General features: G+C 48.4%; 1 long non-coding RNA gene across 1 annotated transcript; it reads right to left on the reverse strand.

Moving 5' to 3' along the window:
* Positions 1-898: 898 nt before the first annotated feature.
* LOC132026700 (uncharacterized) lies at positions 899-6,330 on the reverse strand. Its single transcript, XR_009406971.1, has 3 exons — positions 6,115-6,330; positions 3,158-3,222; positions 899-1,033 (listed from the first exon to the last, which is right to left on the reverse strand). It is a non-coding gene; the product is annotated as an uncharacterized LOC132026700 (long non-coding RNA).
* Positions 6,331-6,711: the final 381 nt, after the last annotated feature.

Below are 6,711 nucleotides of genomic sequence, written 5' to 3' on the forward strand. Positions count from 1 at the left end.
GAGAGGGTTGGAGGGAGAAGCAGACTCCCCGCCGCGCAGGGAGCGCCATGCCCGACCGATCCCAGGACTCCGGGATCACGACCTGAGCCAAAGGCAGTGGCTTAACCCACTGAGCCACCCAGGCGCCCAACATTATTCAGCCTTTAAAAGGAAGGAAATTGGGACGCCTGGGTGGCTCAGTTGGTTAAAAGGAAGGAATTCACAGGCTACAGCATGGATGCACCCTGAGGACATTATGCTAAGTGGGACACTTGGAGGACACTATGCTAAGAAATGAGCCAGTCACAAAAAGACACTTACTGCGTGATTCCACTGATACGAGGTCCCTAGAATAGGGAAGTTTACAAAGACAAAAAAGTAGAATAGAGGTCACCAAGGAACGGTGAGAACAAGAATAGAGGATTGTTGTTTGACGAGTACAGAATTTCTGTTTAGAATCATGAAAAAGTTCTCAAAATGAGTAGTGGCGATGAGTGCACAACATGAAAACATATTTATGGCCAGTGAATTAGGTACTTAAAAAGGGCTCAGTACTAGAATTCCCCAGAGAAACAGAACCAGTATATATTAGGGAGAGATTTGTTACGAGCAATTGGCTCTTGCAATGACAGAAGCTGAAACGTCCCAACCCGGGAGCCGATGGTGCAAGTTTCAGCCTGAGTCTCCGAACGAAGCGAGGAACAAAAGACCAAAGCCCGGGCTCCAAGACGGGCAGGCACAGAGAATTCTTTCCTACTCAGCCTTCTCTTCTAGTCAGGTCTTCCATATGAGAAGTGATGTCTTCCCATACTAGGTAGGGCAACCTGCTTTACTCAGTCTACCAACTCAATTTTTAAAAAGATTTATTTACTTATCTATTCATTTATTCAGGGGAGAGAGAGAACATGATGGGGGGAGGGAGGAGCAGAGGGAGAGGAAGGAGACCCCGCACTGAGTAACGAGGCCAAGGTGGGACTCGATCCCAGGATCCCGAGATCATGACCGGGAGTCGAAGGCAGATGCTTAATTGACTGAGCCACCCAGGTACCACAGTCTATGGAAATTAAAAAAAAAAATTAACATCAATTCTTCTCAAACTCTCTCAAGAATCAGAAGAGGAGGCAATACTCCCGAACTCATGAGGCCAGGGTTACTCTGACACCAAAATCAGATCAAAACAACACAAGAAAAGAAAAGTGCAGACCAACACTATGAACACCGATATAAAAATCCTCAACAAAATACTAGGAAGCCAAATGTAAGAGCATATTAAAAGTATTTGGGCAGGAGCACCTCAGTGGCTTGGTCAGTTAAGTGTCTGACTTTTGATTTCAGTTTGAAGCATGATCTCAGGGTGATGAGATCAAGCCCCCAATTGAGCTCTGCACGAAGTGTGCAGCTTGCTTAAGATTCTCTTTCCCTCTCCCCCTCCCCTCACCCACTTACTCTCTCTGCCTCGCTCTCTCTCCTCTTAAAAAAAAAAGGACTGGGGTGCCTGACTGGCACAGTCTACGGAGCACGGAACTCTTCATCTCAGGATTGTGAATTCAAGCCCCATGTTGGGAAGAGATGACTTAAAAATAAAATGATAGAGGGCGCCTGGGTGGCTCAGTGGGTTAAAGCCTCTGTCTTCGGCTCAGGTCATGATCCCAGGGTCCTGGGATCCAGCCCCGAGTTGGGCTCTCTGCTCTGCGGGGAGCCTGCTTCCCTTCCTCTCTCTCTGCCTGCCTCTCTGCCTACTTGTGATCTCTGTCTGTCATATAAATAAATAAAATCTTTTTTAAAAATTTATTTTCCAAATGTTGGTAATGTTATACAAAAATTACAACTTAAAAAACGAAAACTGATTTTTGTATTTTGACCTTGTTTCCTAGACAGAGCTAAATTCATTTCTCAGCTCAAGTAGTTGTTTCACAAGTTTCCTTGTTCATGTCACCTGCAAACGGAGACAGTTTACTTCTCTTCCGATTCTTACGCCTTTCCTTTTTCTTGACTTACTGCACTGGCCAGTGCCTCCAGGACTATGTCAAATAAATGTGGTGAAAGGGGTCATCTTTGGCTTGTTCACAATCTTAGATTGAAAGTATACAATATCTCACCTTTAAGTATGATTTTGGCAGTAGATCTTTTTTTTAAATAATATTTTTTTTTTTTGAGAGAGAGAGAGCGTGTGTGTGTGTGTGTGTGTGTGTGTGTGTGTGAAAGGGAACAAGGCAGGGCAGAGGCAGAGGGAGCGGGAAAGTCTTAAGCCGACTGGCACCGGGCATGATGGCGGGAAAGTCTTAAGCCGACTGGCACCGGGCATGATCTCAGGACCCTGAGTTCATGACCTGAGCAGAGTTCAAGAGTCAAAGGCTCAAATGACTGAATGAAACGGGCGCCCCTGTAGATTTTTTTTCTACATAGATTTTGTGAGATGAGGAAGTTCCCTTCTGGGCGCCTGGGTGGCTCAGTTGGTTGGACAACTGCTTTCGGCTCAGGTCCTCACCCTGGAGCCCTGGCACTGAGTCCCGCATCGGGCTCCCTCTTCAGTGAGGAGTCTGCTTCTCCCACTGACCCTGCCCCACTCAAGCTCTCTCTCTCTCACACACACACACAAGTAAATAAAATCTTGAAAAAAAAAAAAAAAAGGAAGTTCCTGTCTACAGAGTATTTAATTTGGGTTACTATATTTGTCTATTTGTATTATATTTGTATTCTATTTGGCTTTTTTCAAATCTGTTAGTTTATTTGGTAGTGGTAGTGGTGGTGTTTCCTGCTTCTTGCAATTATTTTTCAAGTTTATGTCCTATTTTTTTAACATAATACTCAGGGGTACTTGACTGGCTCAGTCAGTAGAGCATGTAGCTCTTGATTTTGGGGTTGTGAGCTCAAGTCCCACATTGGGTGTAGAGATTACTTAAATAAACATAAACAAACAAACATAACAATAATCAGAGATTATAGTCTTGGTTTAATAATTCCAATATATGAAATATTTACAAATGTTGGCTTCTGCATTCTGTCATTTCTGTGTGCTGGAATATTTCTGACTGTCCATTCTCTTCAAAAACTTATTTGAAGGAATTAGCTTCTACCAGTTACCTGAACACTGCCAATCTGCAGTCACTTTAAATATACAGCTTGAGTATTTTTCTCTTTTTTGACCCCACCAATGATGTAATTTGAAGCTACATACCCACTCCAGGCCTGGCTTTTCATCACAACTCAGAAATAGTTTCTTTCTTCTCTTCTGCTCAGCACCTAGGGCAAAGCGCCTGGGTTAGGTTCCTCTCGGTTGACTCATTTTTGAATCCAGCAGGGGCATCTCTTCTTAATCACTAGGATGGGTTTGGATTTCTGTTCTGAAATGCCTGCTCAAGTTGACCTAGTTTAGCAAATGTTCTCAGGGTGAAGGGCGTTTCAGTACTCGGGTTCCTCTCTGGGCTCACATTTTCATCTAGATTTTAGACTGGTACTTCCTCTTTGTTCTTCAGTACTTTCAGAAAGTGATTCTATTTACTTATTTGACAGAGAGAGAATGTAAGCAGGGGGAGATGCAGAGGGAGAGGGAGAAGCAGGCTCCCCACTGAGCAGGGAACCTGACCTGGAGCTCCATCCCAGGCCCCTGAGACCCTGACCTGAGCCAAAGGCAGACGTTTAACAAACTGAGCCACCAGACCTCCCTGTTCTTCAGTACTTTGAAAAAATATTTATTTATTTATTTGTTTGCTTATTTATTTGACAGGCAGCGATCACAAGGGGGCAGAGAGGCAGGCAGAGAGAGAGGGAAGGGGAAGCAGGCTCTCTGCTGAGCAGAGAGCCCCATTTGGGGCTCAATCCCAGGACCCTGAGATCATGACCTGAGCTGAAGGCAGAGGCTTAACCCACTGAGCCACCCAGGCGCCCCCGGGAGAGAACAAATTCTTAAGCAGGCTCCAGGCTCTGCACAGAGCCTGACTCGGAACTCGATCTCACCACCCTGAGATCATGACCTGAGCAGAAATCAAGAGTCAGACACTTAAGCAGCTTGAGTCATCCAGGCGCCCCTCTCCATGGCTCCATTGAGAAGATTTTCCCAGTGATTCTAATAGGACCCTCTCACTCACTAGAGGCTCACTGGGGTAACTCTCGCCCCTTACAGAGGTGAAAGGGAGACTTCCTGGCCCTTGACTAAGTCACCAAAAACCCTGTTCTGTAATCTGGTCACACCCATGCTTCTCTGATTGAAACATTCCCCTTGGGGTACCTGGGCGGCTCAGTCATTGGGTGTCTGTCTTCAGCTCAGGTCATGGGATCATGACCCTGGCCCTGGGCTGCCTAGGGCTCCCTGTTTCTCCTCCTCCCACTCCCCCCCTCCTTGTTTTCCTTCTCTCGATGTCTCCATCTCTCTGTCAAATAAATGAATAAAATTTAAAAAAAAAAATAGAAAGAAAGAAAGAAGAAAACTCTCTCCTGTGGGGGACCTGGCTGGCACAGTGGACGGAGCATGCAAACCTTGATCTCGGGGTTTTGAGTTTGAGCCCCACACTGGGTGTAGAGATTACTTAAAAAAAAAAAAAAAAAAAAAGGCTGTCCTAGTAAACACTGCAAACATGTATTTTCCCAAGACCACAAGGCTGCTCCACCCCAGCCTTCCCACCTCAGCTGGTGGAAACTCTTCTTTTAGCTGCTCAGGTTAAAAATCTCAGAGTGACTCTTAATTCGTGTCTTTATATCATAACCCATTTCCAACCTTTTGAGAAATCCTGGGGGCTCTACCTTCAAAATATACCCAGAATCTGACCATCTCTCACCACCTGCGTCACCACCACTCTAGCACAAGCTACCATCAGCTACACGCTGTGGCAGGCATTATTGCAATAACCTTCTAGCAGGCGTGCCTGCTTCTGTCCTTGTCCCTCTGGTTAGTTCACAACCCAGCAGCCAGAACGGTTATTTTAGAATATGTCAGATGATGTCACCCTTCTGCTCAAAACACTGCAATGGCTCCCTATTTCGGACTAAAAGCCAAGCGTACAAGAACCAGACAAAATCTGCGCGCTCTCTCTCTCTCTCTCTCTCTCTCTCTCTCTCTCTCCCCCAGTCGCGTCCGGCACTCTCCCCTCCCTCACAGGCTCCTGCCACCACGCAAACACTTCTCGTTGCTGTTCTTCAGTGACACCAGCCAGCTGTCCTCCGCCCGGCGTGCTCTGCCGCCAGCCCGTTAGCTACCCGTCTTCCCCCCTTCAACTCTCACTTTCTCACTTGTGTGCAATCTGGCCAAACCTGCTCCCTTGACCTTGCTCTACCTTAGCACCCCCTTAGCCATGGTTTCACTTTCTGCAGTTTCCATTACACAGGGTCAAGCACAGTTTGGAAACAGAATTCTTCCAAAGGTCAGGAGTAGCCTCGCTGCAATGCCCAGCTCGCTCACCTTGCCTGCTCTCGCCGTGTGAGCTCTTGATCATCTCACATTATCACAAGACCAAGGGTGAGGACAGGACACGGAGATATTTTGAGACCGAGAGAGAGACCACATTCACAGAACTTTTCCTACAGTATATTGTTAGAATTGCTCTTTGTATTATTGTTGTTGTTAACCTCTTACTATGCCTGATTTATAAATTAAATTTATCATAGGTATGTATGTATGTATAGGAAAAAACTTATGTATAAGTAAGGTTCGGTACTATCTGGGGTTTCAGGCATCCACTGGGACTCTTGGAACATATTCTCACACACACACTCACGTAGACTCACACCCCTCCGGAGGGGTCTACTGTACTGTACTGCATTTTTCTGCACTGTGCTGCACTCCCCCCCCCCATAGCCTTGTATTATCTCCCTTGTCTAAGAATAGAAGCTACAAGAAGGCAGAAATCTGTTTTGTTCACTGAGCCCAAGAACTCAGGAAAGTGTCTATCACAGCGGCTTCAAAAATGTCAAACGTAAACTTTATTTTTTAATATAAAATCTGAATGCCTGTATTCCTCGCAATACTACAACTAAGAAGTATGACTAACAGGATCAGGTCGTGGGACCCAGGGGTTCTCGGACGCCCGCTACCTTCACCCGCACCTAGGAGGGCAGCTACTTTGAACTGGAAACACTGATTTCAGCTCACGGAAGCCCTTTCTCTGCTCAGCTTCTGCAAAGTGTGCGTCCCGGGCTCACCTTGTCCAGCCTGGACGAGATTCCCCTTCCCCCAGGGCCAGGGTCATTCATCCCGCCAACCCGTCAACATCCCCGGCCTTCCTGCCCCGGAAGGGCCTTCGCTTTCCGAAAGTTTGTGCCCAGAGCGGCGGCCGGAGCAAAGGTCGCGGGTGCGCGGTTCGCGGGGGCGGAGGCCTGGGTCACCGCCGGGCTCCACCCGCGCCGGGAGAAAATGGGCGGGGTGTGGACGAGAACGCGCCGCCTCTATCACGGCGCGCCTTGGGATTGGCTCGCCACTGCTGGGCCACGCCCCCAGCCGGGCTCTCGCCACGCCCCCAGCGGTGAGCCGTCCGGGGCCAGGTGCGAGGCTGCGGGCCAGGTGCGAGCCCCGTACGAGCCCGGTGCGAGCCCGGTGCGAGCCCGGTGCGAGCCTAGCGAGGAACCCTCAGAGGCCCGGACACAGGCGCCCTTCTCCGGGTAGTCGCCCCGCGCCGTCGCGGGGAGATGTGCTTCAGCCCCCGGGACCCTGCAGGGCCCCCGGTTATTCATTCACGCGGCGGTGCCAGCCCGGACCTGGATCCGGGGCCAGGAAATTTCCGAGAAACCTCGACCCAGGGC

This window comes from Mustela nigripes, chromosome 11 (assembly GCF_022355385.1).
Source record: "Mustela nigripes isolate SB6536 chromosome 11, MUSNIG.SB6536, whole genome shotgun sequence".
NCBI lineage: Eukaryota > Metazoa > Chordata > Mammalia > Carnivora > Mustelidae > Mustela > Mustela nigripes.